Below are 19707 nucleotides of genomic sequence, written 5' to 3' on the forward strand. Positions count from 1 at the left end.
TATCGTATATATTTACCACTATGCTATTTAGTACCCAAAGGTTCATGACTATAATTTTTATTTTTTTATCATTACCAAGTCACTGTTTTTAAATTAAATGCCATATTATCTTTTCATGAATATTTCTATTTCTACTACTTTTATTTGCATTTTCCCAAATAAATTATGGCTCATCCCTTTATTTTCAACCCCTTAATACAGTCTCTAGTCCAACATTTCTACCACTACTGCTGCACCTAACCTGGCCTTCTGCAGGTGTTGTAAAGCTGAATCCATTTCAACCACAGTTCGTTGGAAGCACAGGCAGAGTTGTGTGGTTAATAGGGAGAGCACCTTTTTTGACCTCATATCTTCGTCAGTTTTGGCTGCTATAACAAAGTACCACAGATCGGGTGGCTTGTAAACAATAGATATTTATTTCTCAGTTTTGGAGATTTATTCCAATTTTGGAGGCTGGAATTCTGAGATTGGGGTGCAACAATGTCAGGTTCTGATGAGGGTCTGGCTTGCTGGCTGGTCGTACACTCACATGAGAGCTCTTTAGGGTCCTTTTCACAAGGTCACTAGTCCCATCGACAAGGGCTTCTCTCTCATGACCTAATCATCTTCCAGAGGCTTCATCTCCTCATACCATCACAGTGGGGGTTAGGGCTTCAACATACGAATTTTGGGTGGACACAAACATTCAGTCCATAAGGTCTTACCTTGTGTACTGATACTGAGCTGTATTACTGAAAATTTGAGAATCTTGTATCCCACAATTTTCTGCTCTTAATTGATGTATTTGTTGGACTTTAAGTAGAAGATAATAAGTATAATATGCTTTTCAGTGGAATTGTTTGTGAAGTTTTTTACTGCCAAAGGAAAAAAATAGATGCTTTCTAACCCCAGTGACTAAGACACTGATGTTTGAGTCTGTTTGTATGGGGAACAGGATGGGTACCATGATGCCGCACTGAGGTGCAGCCCTGCCCCTCCTACTTGCCACTGATTTTGTGGTTAGGGCGAAAAGCTTCCGAGAATGCAGCCTGTAGCAATGACATGGCTTCCTTACACTGAAAATCTTGCTGAAAAGCCCCTTTTGTTTCTGGGATGTGCCAGATGGAGTGTTCTCTGTACAAACAAACATTCAAAATCCTTGAGAAGAGACACGTAGGTTACAGTTTAACATTCGTTATCTCTAACAGGAGGAGGACAAATTCCTGAGGCAAAGGAGTTGCAGTAGAAATTCTTGAAATTTAACGAGAACGGCGAATGTTCCATTCATTTACTGTTGGGTAATGAATTGGAGGTGCCCTTCCTGGTCCCACCCCACGGGTCCACCCCTTCTGCAAGGACTGGTTTCCGCCCACTCATCTGTCATCTTGCTCAGTTGTCACCTACACAAAGCGCTCCTTTCTTCTCCGCAGGCAGTGCTGACAGCTTCCTCCTCACTGTCCCCAGCTCTTTGTGTGTGCTATATTTAGAATGAACAAATTGTTCAGTAGTGATTTGTTTACATATCTGTCTCTCCCAGTAGGTGATGAGCTCTTTGGAGTCGGGGTCCACGTCGTCATCATTTTCAGACACAAATCTCCTTTTGTTGAATAAATCTTCGAGATTGTTTTCAGATCTTTCTGAACTCCTTTTAGAGATTCCCCTTGTCAGTAGCATAACCTCCAAACCTCACTTCTGTTGAGTGCCTTGACACCCCAGCTAGACTGAAAATTTTTTTTTTTTGAGACGGATTTTCACTTTTGTTGCCCAGGCTGGAGTGCGGTGGCCATGATCTCGGCTCACCGCAACCTCCGCCTCCTGGGTTCAAGTGATTCTCCTGCTTCAGCCTCCTGAGTAGCTGGGATTACAGACATGTGCCACCATGCCCAACTGATTTTGTGTTTTTAGTTAGAGACAGGGTTTCTCCATGTTGGTCAGGCTGGTCTTGAACTCCCAACCTCGGGTGATCCGCCTACCTTGGTCTCCCAAAGTGTTGGGATTACAGGTGTGAGCCACCGCGCCTGGCCAGACTGAATATTTACAGCTCTCCGGAGATGCTGGGCTCTCTCTCCCCTTTCTTCTTTTACCAATAATGTTCCCTTTATTTGAAATGTATCTGCCCAAACACCAAAAATCAACTACACTTTCTTTGTTCTGGGTTAACCCTTCCTCATTCTCAGAGGGGTTAGAGCACACCTTGAGAGTCGCTACAGTATTCTGTGATTTTCCCAAAATATCTTTTATTATGATCGCCTCCTTATGTGTCTGCCCTGCACTCGAGGTTGGATAGTGCTGGAGTAGCCGTATGCAGCTTCCCTGCCTCCTAGCAGAGGGCCCTAGTACTCAGTCAATGTTAGTGGGATTATGTTTCTTACAAAAGCCACATAAAACATCCCGAAACTACATAGTAATAGAGAAACTGTGTAATCTGAAATAGAAATGTTGAGTTCTTGTCCAGATTCTGCTATTTACCACTAGGGAGGAAAATAAAACATAAAAGTTTGTCTACGTTTAGAAAAGAGCATACATAAGCAAAGAAAAATAGGCTTCTGCCAGGAGGTAGGACTCCAAGTGCCAGGGCAGTGAAGAAACAGACAAGCTAGCTTAGCAGCCACGAGGGGTAACGGTACAGCAGGAGGGGCCGGGCACGGTGGCTCATGCCTGTAATCCCAGCACTTTGAGAAGCCGAGGCGGTGGGTGCATGGTTTGAGGTCAGGAGTTCCAAACCAGCCTGACCTACATGGTGAAACCCCATCTCTACTAAAAATACAAAATTAGCCAGGTGTGCTGGCGTGTGCCTGGAATCCCAGATTCTTGGGAGGCTGAGACAGGAGAATCACTTGAGCCTGGGAGGTGGAGTTTGCAGTGAGCCGAGATTGTGCCACTGCCCTCCAGCCTGGGCGACAGAACGAGACTCTGTCTAAAAAGAAAAAAAAAAAAAGATACAACAGGAAAGGGGCATCGGCTCTTGCTCTTCATGTTACCAAATGGCCTGGCAATGCAGGAACCTCAATACGGTCCTCTGGCCCAGGCAGGCGGGTGACACCAAGAATGCCCAGGGAAGAAAGGAGAGAAAAGAATTGGTTTTTGATTTTGGATAAAGAGAGGATCTCAAGCCTGAGGTTTTTAAATTTGTGCCCATGCCTGCTGTTTATTCCCCTGGTGAAGCTGTTGGAACAAATCCGCGTCTGCCTCGTGTGGCCTGCTGCACGGAAGGGAGACAGCAGAGCCCATGCTTTGGCAAGGCTTGCGACATGTTGGAAATGTGACAGCTGCCTGGACTGCTTGCCCTGGGCTTTGGCGACACTGACCACCTGTGCGTGAAGCAGCAGGTCACTGAATGTCTTTGAGCCTCAGAATTTCTCTGTAAAAATGAGGATATTTATTTACAATATGAATCTCAGACAATATTAGCTTTGAGCTTTTTAGAAATAAAATTGTTTATGCCATCTGTCCATGGCCACTCATGAAATTAAGCAAAGATCTAGGAGGGTGGGAGTGTGTCTGGGGCCCTCTGTGTCCCCATGGAGCTGTCCAACTTGCTGTCACACACAGTGGGTGCTTTAAAATGTAATTTACTCTTTGACGAATGTGCAGCCATTTCTCTTTCAGTCTCTCTCTCATGGCTTAGATACCTCCAGCCTAGATGGCCAGGGTAGTGCATTACCTACAGTTCAGACAGATGAGCATTCAAAAGGTGGCACAGTTGGGGCTCCTGGATGCTGCATGGGCTCTGGAGTCAGAATGAATTCTATCTTTGCTCTGTGTGACCTTGAGCAAATCATGTATTACTTCTCCAAACCTCGGATCGCTATCTGCAGTATGAAAATAGCAAAGCACCCACCTCCTACGTGATGTGGGGAGCCTCTGGGCCGACGCATGTACAGCACTTCCCTGCAGGCAACGCCCCAGCATGATCAGCTTGCAGTGGATGCCAGTTATAGTGGCTCCTTAGTGAGTCCTGACGTGCACCTGTGACGTGGTTATTGTTACCCCTACTTTGCATGTGAGGAAAATGAGCCTTTTCATTAAGTGGCTGATCTGGGATTTTTTTTTTTTCAAGACAGGGTCTCACTCTGTTGCCCAGGCAGGAATGCAGTGGTGCGATCATGGCTCACTGCAATTCTAACCACCCAAGGGGTTCACCTTACCCGCTGCCTAGACAGAGCCGATTCATCAAGACAGGGGAATTGCAATAGAGAAAGAGTCATTCATCCAGACCCGGCTGTGCGGGAGACTGGAGTTTTATTATTGCTCAAATCAGTATCCCCAAGCATTCGGGTAGCAGAGTTTTTAAGGATAACTTGGTGGGCGGGGGAAAGACTGTGAGCCAGGAGTGCTGATTGGTCAGAGATGAAAAAATAGGGAATTGGAGCTGTCTTCTTGTGCTGAGTCAGTTCCTGGGTGGGGGCCACAAGATCAGATGAGCCAGTTTATTGATCTAGGTGGTCCTAGCTGATCCATCATGTATAGGGTCTGCAAAATATCTCAAGCACTGGTCTTAGGAGCAGTTTGGAGAGGATCAGAATCTTGGAGTCTCCAACTGTATGACTTCTAAACCATCATTTCTAATCTTGTGGCTAATGTTAGTCTTACAAAAGTAACCTAGTCCTCAGGCAAGAAGGAGGTCTGCTTTGGGAAGGGGCTGTTACTGTCTTTTCGTAAACTTTTAACTGAGTTTCTCCCAAAGTTAGTTCTGCCTACACTCAGAAATGAACAAGGACAGCTTGGAGATTAGAAGCAAGATGGAGTCAGTTAAGTTAGATCTCTTTCACTGTCTCAGTCATAATTTTGCAAAGGTGATTTCAATACCTCAGCTTCCCAAGCTCAAGTGATCCTCCTGCCTCAGCCTCCCAAGTAGTTGGGACTAGAGCTGCAGACTACCACACCTGGCAATTTTTTATTTTTTTGTGGACATGGGGTCTCACTGTATTGCCCAGGCTGGTCTCAAATTTCTGGGCTCAAAGGATTTCCTGCCTCAGCCTCCCAAAGCGGTGGGATTACAGGCATGAACCACTGTGCCCAGTCTGATTTGGCTTTTGAACACAATTCTACTGGACCCCTTGAGAGGAGCACTTTTCACAGTGCCATGCTGAATGAGAAGTAATCCTTAAGGGGCTTTCTTTCGACCATGGACAAGCCACTGCCCTTCTTTTCCTCTTCCTTGCCTTCAATGAAGTTCTTCCTTTGTACTAGAACCCCAGTGTGATCAGGGCCTTTTTTCCTACCCACAGCCAGGCTCTCAGGGAGAATGATCCTATTTCCCCCAAGCATAAGTCCTGGTGAGTTTAGGTCAGCTGTTACTATAATGATCACATTCTCTCTGGGGAACAGGCTCATGGTAGTTCTGGGGGAGTCGGGAGAGAGGAGAAGTCTTCAGGCCAAAAAATAAACACAGCTGGTAGTGACCCAACAAAATGATGGCGAGAATCTGGGTCCTTGAAGTGGCTGTGGATTTGTTTAATACAACCATCCTGCGACCCACTACCTCACCTATTTTTAAGTCACATAATAGGAAAAAAAAAATCTGTACATGTTCAGTACAGTCACAACCATGCATTTTCTTTCCCAAATAGTTTTGATCTTTGGTTGGTTGAATCTGTGGATGCAGAACCCATGAATATGGAGGGCTAACTGTATTTACAGCCAAAAGCATCTCAATGGATTTATCATCACATCAATCAATCAAGAGGACTGATTAATGTAGTCAAATCTTTGAGGGATTTGTGAACACTAGAACCGCTGTTTCAGATCTGAGATAGGCGACCTGTGAGTGAATTATGGCATTTTAGGCTTGGAAGAATGAGAGGTCATCAAGCCTAGTGTTTACTAAATCTTTTTATTTAAAATTTTTTGTAGAAACAGAGTCTCATTGTGTTGACCAGGCTGGTATTGAACTCCTGGGCTCAAGTGATCCTCCTGCCTCTGCCTCCAATGGAAATCTACACTGACCATTCCAGTTACCTATTTCTGTGGAACAAATCACCTCCAAAGGTTAATGACGTAAAAGAACAAAAAATCATTTTATTATTGTGAAGGTCAGCTTTATGTATGAACGTGGCTTAGTTATAGTAAAGAGTAATTCAAATACTAACTTAGCTTGTTGCTGTGGAGGAATTTTGTAGATGTAATTAGCATCTACAATCAATTGACTTTAAGTCGCTTATCCTTGGCAATTTGGTTGGGTCTGACTCAGTCAGTTGAGAGGCCTGAAGAGCAGAGCTGAGGCTTCCCTGAGGAAGAAGAATTTCTGCCTGTGGACACAGTGTCAACTCAAACTGCCCCTCCGGCCTGCCCTTCCTGACATCCTGCCTTACAGACTTCAGATCTACCTAGTCATCTCCCAGAATCACAAAGCTAACTCTTGCAATCAATCTAGATCCTTCTACTCTGGATCGTTTCTACGAACTCCTGACTACTACTATTTTTATTTCTCACGATTCTGAAGGTTGACTGGGCTCAGCTAGGTTTTTGCTTGGGGTCCCTCAAGCAAGTACAGTTAGACAATGGCTGGGGCTGGAGTCACCTTGAAGGTATCACTCACATGTCTGACCCTTGACTGGGACTTCAGCTGCGCATTGGCTGGAAAACCTAGACATGGCCTTTTCATGTGGTCTGAGCTTTCTCATAGCATGGCAGCTGGGGTCCTTGAGGGAGTACCCCAAGAGAAGGAAGAGGAAGAGCATAGCTTTTTATTTTTAATGACCTAGACTCAGAAGTCATAGAGCCTCAATGTAGCCATCGTTTATTGGTAAAGGCAGTCATAAAGGTGTATTTAGGCGCAAAGCAAAGAACACAAACCCTGCCACTCCATGGGAGGAGAATTAACGTCACATTATAGAAGAGTGTCTCTGCCGCAGTGAACACATTTTTACCAATTCGTGGTTGGATGACAACAATCAAACCAAATTATTTCTATTTAGAAGACAATTTAGAGGACAGTCCAACATTCTGAACTGAAGTTTTGGTGGTAAAATGTCCTATATTTAGTGAAATGGTGATACTTGTATATCATTGTGTGATTCATTTCGTAAATGTATTTACCGTGTAAAAATAAAATGCTGGTGACTTCAGGTCAGCCTCTAAGCTTTTGTGAAATTCAGAATTTGGCAATTTGGTTGCGTCCACCTTTCTACTGAGTGTCGTGAGGACATTTGCAGCATTCCCTGTAGTGAACATTTATTCTCTGGACACTCCTGGTGACCTCAGTCTCCCCCCACTGAAGGATTTATCACTCTCATTGCCAACAGTCCTTGCCAGTGTGATGTTCTTACCTTCTGCCCTGCTGACCTGGAATCCTTCCTCTCTATTTAACAGCTTTTTTACTTTCAGCACCCCACCATTAAGTCTTTCTTTTTTAAGTTGAACAATCTTAATTCCTATAAATATTCTTTATGCGACCCAGTCAGTATATTGGGTAAGCTTGTGTGAAATGATGGTGATATGGCTTGAATGTTTGTCCCCTCGAAATCTCATGTTAAAATGTCATCTGCAGTGTTGGAGGTGGGGCCTGGTGGGAGGTGTTTGCTTAGAGGGGTGGGTCCCTTGCCACTGGCTCAGTGTCTTCCCCTTGGAAATAATCGAGTTCTCACTCTGTTAGTTCACAGGAGAGCTGGTGGTTTAAAAGAGTCTGGCGTCTCTCTTTGCCTCGTCTCTCTCCCCATATGACATACCTGCTCCCCCTTTGACATGATTGGAAGCTTCCTGAGGCCTCACTAGAAGCAGATTCCGGCACCAAATTTCTTGTAGTGTGAAGAACCAAAACCTCTTTTTTAAGTAAATTACCCAGTCCCACGTATTCCTTTTTAGCAACAAACTGCAATAAATACAGGTGGTATTATTTCAGTCTTACGGGATCTCAATATTCTCAATTTGTTTATGCTGGAATTATGATCTTCAGGGTACTTATCGGCTGTAAATCTGTGTTTTGCAATGCTGCTGATGCACTTCTGAAAGCACTACAGTTTGGTAGTGTTCTTCCTTAACAGGTGATTGAACAGAAAACATGTTCTAAGCAATACAGAATATAATGAGTCTATACTACCTTTAATAAATATACTTCTATGAATATATCCTAAAATTCTTCAAAAAACACTATGTATGACATGAAGATGGTACATAGTAAATATGTAGTTAATTTTTTTCATAGCAAAATGAGTAGTACTTATTTTTATTTAACTAATATAAAAATTAGAGCTTCTCATTATTCTGCTGTTTTCTGAGAAGTCCTAACATTGGGCTGAAGGTAGTTTTGTTTCCCATAATTAATTGGGGTACAGGTGGTATTTGGCGACATGAATAATTTCTTTAGTGGTGAACTGTGAGATCCTGGTGCATGCATCATCCGAGCAGTATATACTGCACTGTATTTGTTGTCTTTTATCACTCAGCCCCTTCCACTCCTCCTCTCGAGTCCCCAAAGTTTATTGTATCATTAAAAAAAAAAAATCTGTTAAGACGGAGTTTCGCTTTTGTTGCCCAGGCTGGAGTGCAATGGCGAGACCTTGGCGCACTGCAGCCTCTGCCTCCTGGGTTCAAGTGATTCTCCTGCCTCAGCTTCCCAAGTAGCTGGGATTACAGGCATGTGCCACAACGCCCTGCTAATTTTGTATTTTTAGTAGAGACTGGGTTTCTCCCTACTGGTAAGGCTGATCTCAAACTCCCGACCTCAGGCGATCCTCCCGCCTCTGCCTCCCAAAATGCTGGGATTACAGGCATGAGATGCCACACCCAGCTTTGTGTTCTCATAGCTTAGCTCTCACATATCAGTGAGAACATACAACGTTTAATTTTCTATTCCTGAGTAATATGTAGTTAATTTTAAACCTGCATTTAGAAAAATCTAAGTTTCTAGTTTTCTTCATTTTGTCTTTATGCATTTGAGTATTTTTACCTTAGATTTTTGACTTCACCTTTATTCCTATTTTCATTACTTTTACTATTGTTATCACTGCTGTTGCTGCTATAATAATGTGTTTCTCTTGCTGTTTCTGTCCCTCAGTTTCTTCTCTCCAGGTATAGTTAGTTCTGGTGCCTTCCTCTATACTTCCCTCTCTCTCTCTTTTTTTTGTTTTTGAGATAGAGTCTTGCTCTGTTGCCCAGGCTGGAGTGCAATGGCACAATCTCAGCTCACTGCAGCCTCCACCTCCCAGGTCCACTCGATTTGTCCCCTCAGTCTCCTAAGTAGCTGGAATTACAGGCACCTGCCATCGTGCTCGACTAATTTTTGTATTTTTAATAGAGACAGGGTTTCACCTTGTTGGCCAGGCTAGTCTTGAACTCCTGACCTTATGTGATCCGCCTGTCTTAGCCTCCCAGAGTGCTGAGATTACAGGCGTGAACCACTGCGCCGGGCCTTGATTTTTGCTTCCTTTGCAAATTTGACATAATCATCCTGTAAACTTTCATCTAAGTCATTAACTGAAACTCTGAGCAGGATGGGCTTGAGTACAGAACTCTGGATCGCTTCTCCAGCTGATTAACACTACCTCTTTGGGTGGATTTGTCCATGTGGCTTTAAGTGCACCTCAATGCATTACCATGTTAAATGCCTTTTTGAAATTTCGGCATCCTAGGCTAGACATCCTCCAGATTCTACCTATCTTTTCGTTACCAAGAAGCCATACTATGTGAACTGGCTGACTTGTTTTTAGTGGTAATTTTAGGTGCCAACCAGAGGCTTCACAGCCAAGTGTTGTGCATCTAATTCTAGAGTTTGGACAGCTAAAAATTATCAGCAAATGTTTATCAACAGATTTAACCACCAAACATGAAATGAAGTGATAGATGTTTGGGTGTGCAAGTGAATCAACCCACTGAACAGCTTGGAAAATGAAAGAACCTAGTAATGTCAAGGGCAGTTGACAGAGGTGGGGCAGCTGAATTTTATTGTTCCTGTGCCTCCATGAATGCCCATGCTGATATGGTCTAGGGAGACATAAATAAAGACTTAAGTAGCCCTAGTGTAAACTATGAGATTCTGATATGACGTTTTCACATTCATCTTAGTATTCCATCATGCTCCCAGTCCCAATTAGTTCTGAGTCACTCAGAATTAATTCCAAATTGATGATGGCTTTACTATGTTTTCAAACATTTAATTGATGAATTATCTTCAAGGTATTTCTGAAGTCATGTCAAGAATTTATCAGAGGTTTTGCTTTTAGAAAAAAATGAATCTAATGGTTAAATTCTTTTTTCCGTGAATTGTATCTTAGCACTTTAGACCCTTTTTCATTGTTTTATTTTTTTAGAGACAGGATCTCATTATGTTGCCCAGGCTGGTCTCAAAGTCCTGGCCTCAAGCAATCCTCCTGCCATGGCCTCCCAAAATGCTGGGATTATAGCCGTGAGTCACTGCACCTGGCCTAGCCGGAAAATCATTGTTATGTATTTAGAATAATAAGGTAAGAGGCCTGTCAGACACTGCCACAATGTCACTTCTCTGTCTCTCTTTAGCACTAGTCCAATATTCTGCAATGTTTTCGCCCGCACCTGCATGTTAGAATATGCCTCTTTCTGTACTTTAATGTACGGTATAACTTTACAATTCTTTCTTCCTTTTTTAAAAATTAAGGATTTACTGTTCCATTTTTGTATTCCAGAAATGTGTAGCACATACTCAGTAAATTCCTGTTGGCAAATCTCTATTGTTTAGTAAAACTATAGTTTCGTTATGTAGTTTTATCATATAACTTTATATAATTTTAATAAGGCTGCGTAGTTTTCATGTAGTTTGCTCTAGTTGCTACTTGTTTTTTTCTGATGTCATGTGTACCTGTCCTGAGTTTAGGCGAGGAAGAGCCGTTTTGGTACCACCCTGTTACTTTTTTGCACAATTTGTTTTTCCTTCTTTGGATACATTCACACCTGCATGAATTTCTCATCTTTTTGTGATTTTTCAGCGTCATTTTCTGCTGTGTTTGAATAGTGCTAAGAGTTGAATCATGTCCCTTAGCTTTTAAAAATTTATTTTTGAGGTTGTTTTCTTTCAAAAATGATTAATTTAATTTAATCAATCTCACACGGGTTATCTCTGTGGGCTGTTCTCAGACCCAATGCCATAACGAAGTTCCATCGGCTTGGTGGCTTCATACAACAGAAATGTATTGTCTCACCATTATGGAGTCCAGAGGTTTGCAACGAAGACGTTGGTGGGGGCATGCTTCCTCTAAAGTGTCCAGGAAGAAGCTTTCCTTGTCTCCTTTAGCTTCTGGGCAATCCTGGCGGTTCCTGGTGTTCCTGGCCTGTAGCTGCATCATGCTGATCTCTGCCTCCGTCCCCACAGGAACATCTCCTTCGTGACTCCTCCATGTCTCTGCATCCAAATCTCCCTTTCTTTTCTCTTCTGAAGATGTCAGTCACTGGATTTAAGGCCCACCCTAATCCAGTATGACCTCATCTTGATTACATCTGCAAAGAGCCTATTTCTAGATAAGGTCACATTCACTGGCACGGAGATTAGGACTTCAACATCTAAGTTACTTCATGCCCCAGGTGAAACAGTCAGTTGAAAATACTTTTACATAAGCTTTTAATGAGTTTAATGAATCAAGCTGGATGATGAGACTATACTAAAAACGAAAACAAAATAAGAAACAAAGCAAAATGAAAACACACAATGTGGATGTAATCGATCCTATCTCCCTGTGTGGTTGCTGCCAGTTAGGCCCTTAAGTGTGTCATATGCCATATGACTTTTCATGTTAGTTTACCTCTTACGTGGGTTTTTTGAGTGTAGGGGCCCCGTCTTCCATGTTTTTTGTGAACTTTTAGGGATTCTAGCCCACTGCTCAGCACAGAGTAAATTCTAAGAAAAAAAACAAAAACCCACATTTTGATTAGTGGGTTATTTTTAAAAATGGGTGACCATTTTCTATGTGTGGCATTCTAGGAACTTCAGCTGCAGGGCAAGAGATTTATGTTTCCTGATATTGAAAATAGTTCAGTGCTTAGCTCAGGGACGCATTCTATGCTAACTCACTGACCCCAAGAAGTCTCTACTGTAAAACACACTGTAATTATCACTAAGGAGGAAAAAATGTTGTCAATTATGCGTGCAAGGCTTTATAAACATAAGATGCATTGTAATTTCTTTTTTTTTGGGACGGAGTTTCGCTCTTGTTACCCAGGCTGGAGTGCAGTGGCGTGATCTCGGCTCACCGCAACCTCCGCCTCCTGGGTTCAGGCAATTCTCCTGCCTCAGCCTCCTGAGTAGCTGGGATTACAGGCACGCGCCACCATGCCCAGCTGATTTTTTGTATTTTTAGTAGAGATGGGGTTTCACCATGTTGACCAGGATGGTCTCGATCTCTTGACCTCGTGATCCACCCGCCTCGGCCTCCCAAAGTGCTGGGATTACAGGCTTGAGCCACCGCGCCCGGCCTTGTAATTTCAATTAAAAATAAAAACTAAGCCAGGCACAGTGGTGCATGCTTATAATCACAGCACTTTGTGGGGCCGAGCTGAGGCAGGTGGATTGGTTGAGCCCCGGAGTTCAAGACCAGTCTGGGCAACATGGTGAAGTCCTCACTCTACGAAAAGTACAAAAATTAGCCAGACATGGTGATGCACACCTGTAGTCCCAGCTACTTGGGAGGCTGAGGTGGGCCGCTTGAGCCCAGGAGGCAGAGGTTGCAGTGAGCTGAGATTGTACCACTTGCACTCCAGCCTAGGTGACAGTGTGAGGCCCTTCCTCAAAAAAAAAAAAAAAAAAGATAGAGAAAGAGAGAGAGACAGAAAAAAGGGCTGTATTAAGCTGTTATTGTATTGCTATAAAGAAATACCTGAGGCCGGATATTACAGTGGCTCATGCCTGTAATCCCAGTACTTTGGGAGGCCAAGGTGGGCAGATCACAAGGTCAAGAGATCAAAGCCAGTCTGGGCAACATGGTGAGACACCATCTCTACTAAAACAAAAATTAACTGGGTGTGGTGGCACATGCCTATAGTCCCAGCTACTCGGGAGGCTGAGGCAGGAGAATCGCTTGAATCCAGTAGGCGAAGGTTGCAGTGAGCTGAGATCGTGCTACTGCACTACATCCTGGCGGCAGAATGAGACTCCGTCTCAAAAACAAACGAACAACCCTGAGACCTGAGACTAGGTAATTGATAAAGAAAGTAGGTTTAATTGACTCACAGTCCTGCAGACTCTGCAGGAAGCATAGCAGTGGTATCTGCTTCTGGTGAGAGCCTCAGGAAGCTTCCAATCACAGCAGAAGGCAAAGGGGGCACACGCACATCTCATGGGGGAGTAGGCACCTCACAGGGCCAGGAGTGAGAGAGAGTGGGGGAGAGTCGCCATACATTTAAACAACCTGATCTCACGAGAACTAATAGGATGGTGCCAAAGCATTCACTGAGAAATCCACCCCCATGATCCAGTCACCTCCCACCAGGCCCCACCTCCAACACTGGGGATGACATTTCGACATGAGATTTGGGGAGACAAGTATCCAAGCTGTATTAATCTGTTCTCACACTGTTATGAAGACTTGCCCGAGATTGGGTAATTTATAAAGAAAAGAGATTTAATTGACTCAGTTTTGCATGGCTGGGGAGGCCTCAGGAAACTTACAATCATGGCAGAAGACAAAGGGGAATCAAGGCACCTTCTTCACAAGTTGGCAGGAAGAAGTGCTGAGTGAAGAGGGAAAGAGCTTCTTATAAAACCATCAGATCGCATGAGAACTCACTCACTATCATGAGAACAGCATGAGAGAAATCACGCCCGTGCTTCAGTCACCTCCACGGGATCTCTCCTTTGACATCTGAGGATTACGGGGATTACCATTCAAGATGAGATTTGTGTGGGGATTCAAAGCCTAACCATATCACAAACTATGTCAAAGGTGAATCCCGGTACTGATGAGATATGGTATTTAAATAGAAAATAGTCTCTTTTGTCTATGCTAGCCAAAGACTGAAGAGGCCTTTGGGCAGGATGGTAGTCTTCCCTAGGCCCCTGAGCCCACGTTGTGTTGGAGCCTAGGATTTTATTTGCAGTAGCCTGGTGTGTTCATTGAGCATGGGCTTTGCAGTCTGAGAAGAGTGCATTGGCATTTTATCTTTAATTCTGAGTCTCCATTTCTTTATCTGTGCAGGTGGAATAATAACACCATCCTTCCAGGACTTTCTGGGAGGATCCAGTGAGATAGTCTAGGGAAAGGTGCCCATCTCAGTACTCAGTACTTAGGACATGCGCATGAGTTTCTCCTTCCCTTCCCCATGCTCTCTGTGCTTCTTTCAAAAGCTCACAATGAAAAGGTGAAAAAGAACTTAGAGTAGATCATGACCTTAGAAATTTTAAATTCAGAAAACTTCTTAGGATGCTAAATAGAATCCTGTAGGTCTCATCACTCTTGGGTGTTATGTTGGTTTCCTGCTGCTGCTGTCATAAATTACTCTAAGTTTAGTATTTAAAAACAACACACATCTGGCCAGGCGCAGTGGCTCATGCCTGTTATCCCAGCACTTTGGGAGGCTGAAGTGGGCAGATCACTTGAGGTCAGGAGTTTGAGGCCGACCTGGCCAACTTGGTGAAACCCTGTCTCTACTAAAAACACAAAAATTAGCCAGGAGTAGAGGTGCACACCTGTAATCCCAGCTACTCGGGAGCCTGAGACAGGAGAATCGCTTGAACCTGGGAGGTGGAGGTTGCAGTGAGCAGAGATTGCGCTAATGCCCTCTAGCCTGGGTGACAGAATGAGACCCTGTCTCAAAAACAAAACAAAAACAAAAGAATGCCACACATCTGTTATCCAATGGGCCTTGAGGACAGAAGTCCAGGCCACATTCATTTCTGAGGGCTGTAGGAGGAACCTGTCTCCACGGTGTTTCCAGCTTCTCCACGCTGCCTGCATTCCTTGGCTTGTGGCCCTTTCCTCCATTTCGAGGGCCAGCAGTGCTGCCTCTCTTTGTGCCGTTCTTTCGTAGTCATAACCCTCTGCCTGACTGTGACTCCTTCTGTCCTTCTCTTTTGTTTTTAAAGATTTTAAGGATGTTTACATCGGGCCTACCTGGATAATTCAAGATAGTTTCTCTAATTTGAGTTATCTGATTGGCATCCTCGATTCATCTGCAACCTTAACTCCGCTCTGCAATATATTCACAGCTTCCAGACATTAGCACATGGATAGTTTGGAAGCCATTGTTCAGTCTATTACAAGAATTAAAAAACAAAACAAAACAAAACACTGTATATCTCCCTTGCTTCTTGTTTGATTGAAAATGTGTTGTGTGTGGATTTTTTAAATTCCCTTGTTTGGATACTTATAATTTGAACTGATGCCTCTATCATAGAGCTTGTGCATTATGTAGAAATGATCTGTTTATTTCGCATGTCAGTTTATCCCCTAATACATATCCTTTAGAGGGAATATATCGTATTCATCTTTGAATTTTCTGAACATAGCACAATGCGTAGTGCAAAACAGACATTAAAAAGTGATTATGTGCTGGAACTGAATGAACTTGGTTGATTTTGTAACAATTTCTTATTTTGTCCTCTTTTAAACTTTTACAAATAACTTCCAAAACCTGAGTGCCTTTGATATCAGAAATGTATAGTCTTTCCTTTTATATAACATTTGGCTGCCTCACATGTACTGAGAAGTAAATTATTTGTTTCATTCAGCTAAGTGGAAATTCACACAAGGAATGCAGAAAAATGAAAACAATAAAGTTATTTTCAGGTTACGCAAAAGAGAATGAAGGTCTGAGAAGTTTCTTAATATATATAAGTAGGATTTTATTGCAAAGGGAATTGGACGTTATTTTCCTGGGAAGCTTTGGTTCTAACAATGAAGCATTTATACAATGCATAATCCATGAATGTGAGTCTGTTATGTCTTAATACATAACTTTCTATTGTATTTAGTGTACATTAGTATCTATATCAGTACAAATAATTGATCCAGTTTTTGGTGAAAGCCAAACTAATATTTTATTGCATGATTATGTAAATTTGACAATATGCAAATTTCTGGGTGAATGTCTGTTGCTTTTGTTTATTTATTCTTATTTTCTCTGAGTATAGTCATCTGAATGTAGTTGAGCGAATAAAAGCTGTCCTTTGACTCCTTCTCGGATCATCCATTAATACTGATTTTTGGGGCCAGGAGTGGTGTCTCATGCCTATAATCCCAGCACTTTGGGACGGCCTGTAAGATGATCACTTGAGCCCAGGAATTTGAGACCAGTCTGGGCAACATTGTGAGACTCTGTCTCTACAAAAATTTTTTTTTAAACTAGCTGGCTGCAGTGGCATGTGCCTGTCATTCCAGGTACTTGGGAGTTTGAGGTGGGAGTATCATTTGAGACCAGGAGATCAGGCTGAGCTATGATCATGCCACTGTATTCCAGCCTGGATGACAGAAAGGGATCCTGTTCCCCCTCCCCACAATCAAAACCACAAAAAACTGGTTTTGGGGGGCCAGTCTAAAGAGATGATCCACTGATTGGTCCACTTACCACATACTTCTATATTTGATACCTTTCATTAATAGCCTTCTCTTTACTTTGCACTCTTAACTTCTCTTCTATAGTTTTCTTTATTGATTTATCTGCTCCTAACAATCAACGTTCTTCATTTTCACAGTCTTTGCCAAAATAGCATTCCCTTTCCCCCTTGGGAAAAATAGGCATAGAACTGCCTCTAAATCAAAGACCTCAAGTACCAAAGGTAACCTCATGGCTTTTTGTGGGCCAGTGAAAACACACAGTCATTACCACAAATTGAATTCTATTCTTGGAAGAAAGATTTACCTATTCCCAGCTATCTGCTTCTTATTAGTTATACCAGTCTGTGTGCAGTGACTTTATATGAGTTAAAACTGGTCAATGGGATAAGTCCCTAAAGTGTGTGCTTCTCTGGTAGGAAATTCTGTCATTTCTAGTGATAGTACAATTTTGAAATAAAGTTGGAGTAAATGTTAGAACTGTGCTTTCCCCTATTGTATAAAAAGGGAAAGGAGATACAGAAATGTATTTCTCTGTTTTAAAACTATTAATTCATTTTTCTTTATTTCAAAAAGAATCCATAAAAATACAAATTTACTAAAGAAAATATCTATAATCTCACCAACCAGGGGAGAGAGTTAACATCTTAGTGGTTGTTCTTTCCAATTTTTATATAAATATGATGTGTGTGTGTGCGCTTTTCTATGTGTTTACCCTTTTATTTTTAAATAACAGAAATGTCATCATGTACACAATCTGTCCCCCTCCTAAAATGAACTCACTTTGGGGGCAGGGATTGTCTTTCTAATTTTATTATCTGCTCTATTCTCTTTCCTAGAAAAGTGTCTGGTATACTGTATGCTAATCCAACAGGACTGTGGTCTTATAAGAAGAGGAAGACTCTCTCTCTACCATGAGAACACAGGATGAGAAGGCTGCCATCTGCAAGCCAGAAGGAGAGCCCTCACTGGAAGTCAGCCATGCTGGCACCCCGATCTCAGACTTCCAGCCTTCAGAGCTGTAAGAAAATAAATGTCTGCTGTTTATAAGCCACGTAGTCCCTGCTATTTTGTTATGGTAGCCCAAGTTAATACAGATGAATAGCCTTGTTCAAACGTTTTTCTTCCTCACTTATTTACTTAGGGTATATGTGTAGAAGAAAAATTGCATTGGTTAGAGAGGATGAACATTTTTAAGGTTTTTGATACCAGATGGTAAATTGGCCCTAGAAAGATTAGATAATTTTAAATGTCACTGGCAGTGTATGATGATGGTCCCTTTATCTCCCCACCTTCTTGCTATCACTGGGAATCTGTTTGTTGATTTATTTTTAATTTTCATCAATTTTATGGGGAGAAAAAGGTTTGTTATTGCTGTCACGTTTGCGGCACATTGATGACTACTCACATTAAACATGTTTTCACATAGCTGCGGAATATTTGTCTTTGCTCTTTTGTAAATTTTTTATTGTGGTCCTATGCCAATCTTTCTTTTGAGGGCTCTAAATTAATAGAAAGAAAGTCTAATTGTGTGTGTACAGACTATATTTAACCTTTTCTCACATTGTTAGTTTTGGTCTGTATTTTTACTTTACTCATTTTTTAAAAAGTAGAGAAATATTTATATTTTTGTGGTTAAATCTGTCAAATTTATCAATCTTTCTTCTGAATAAATTTGACATGTTGAAGTTATGCTTATAAAGTCCTTTTGTATTCCTTGAGTGTACAAGTATTTAGCTAAATATTTTTCTAATGCTTGTTAATACAAACGATGTTAACCTATTTGGAATTTATTTTGCCACCAAACAGATAATATAAACTGGTAGCCTAGATCAGATTGAGCCTGCGGATTGTTCTGCTTATGTAGTGTGTTTGTGTGCCCCAAAAGAATATGTTTAGTGCCTAACCCTTGGTACTTGTGAATGTGACCTTATTTGGAAATAAGGTCTTTGCAGGTGTAATCAAGTTAAAATGAGGTCATACTGGAATAGGCTGGGCCGTAATCCAAGGACCAGTGTCTTCATAAGAGGGAAATTTGGACACAGGTGACACAGAAAGGAGAATGCCACAGGATGAAGGAGGCAGAGATGGAATGATGCATCTACAAGCTGGGGCTCCTGGCAACCACGAGAAGCTAGGAGAGAAGCAGGTAACAGATATTCCCCCAGTCTCCAGGAGAAACCAACCCTGCCAATACCTTGACTTCCGACTTCCTGACTACAGACCATAAGAGAATACGTTTCTCCTGTTTGAAGCCACCTAGTTTTTGGTCATCCCCTATGGCAGCCCTGGGAAACTAAATACAGCTCATTTCACACTCTGTTTTAAAAATATTTGACATGGTTGCCAACAACTAAAATTTGGAAGATTTCATATAAAAATAGAGATTTCGCTTAAAAGCCTCCAAAATTATGAGCCCTCATGTTATTGTGGCCCCTGCCTAGCCCTGCTACTTGCTTTCTCTGCATGGAGCAGAATTGCCATGGTCCCCATGCCTGCAGGAAGGTGGGGGACAGCTACCTTTTGTTTTCTTTTTATATCTTAAAGGTAAACATATCCCAACACCATTTATTAAGCAATCCAACAAATCTGTACAGATATGCATTTTGTCTTCTGCTATGTGCTCATGTAGCACTTGAGTCTATTTTGGGTCTTTCTATTCTGATGCTCTAATCTGTCTAAAGAGTCTCTCATCACACTGCACAGTTGGACTTAGGACCGTTTAAAAATATGATGTTAAGCCGGGCGCGGTGGCTCAAGCCTGTAATCCCAGCACTTTGGGAGGCCGAGGCGGGTGGATCACGAGGTCAAGAGATCGAGACCATCCTGGTCAACATGGTGAAACCCCGTCTCTACTAAAACTACAAAAAATTAGCTGGGCATGGTGGTGCGTGCCTGTAGTCCCAGCTACTCAGGAGGTTGAGGCAGGAGAATTGCCTGAACCCAGGAGGCGGAGGTTGCGGTGAGCCGAGATCGCGCCATTGCACTCCAGCCTGGGTAACAAGAGCGAAACTCCGTCTAAAAAAAAAAAAAAAAAAAAAATATGATGTTAAATTTCATTGAACTAGTAGGTGACCAAAGTTCCTTTAACACTCAAATTTTACCAGTTAGGTTAAGTGAGCTTCACAACAGTGAATACAGATTCTGCTTAGTAGACTTAGAAAGATGACTCCAACCACTTGAATAGGTCTTCCTACTGAAAATGTCAGCCGCAGGTTTTCTGACCTCTGATGGTTGGTTTTCCACTTCTGATTTCTTTTTTCTGATAAAAATA

The 19707-nt window shown here is 42.3% G+C and overlaps 1 long non-coding RNA gene across 1 annotated transcript; it reads left to right on the forward strand.

Moving 5' to 3' along the window:
- The first annotated feature begins 4969 nt into the window (after positions 1-4969).
- On the forward strand, positions 4970-19288 carry LOC116561794. Its single transcript, XR_004273609.1, has 3 exons — positions 4970-5970; positions 17273-17454; positions 18425-19288. It is a non-coding gene; the product is annotated as an uncharacterized LOC116561794 (long non-coding RNA).
- Positions 19289-19707: the final 419 nt, after the last annotated feature.

Source organism: Sapajus apella, unplaced genomic scaffold, assembly GCF_009761245.1.
Source record: "Sapajus apella isolate SASKATOON/1434 unplaced genomic scaffold, GSC_monkey_1.0 scaffold30, whole genome shotgun sequence".
Taxonomy (NCBI): Eukaryota; Metazoa; Chordata; class Mammalia; order Primates; family Cebidae; genus Sapajus; species Sapajus apella.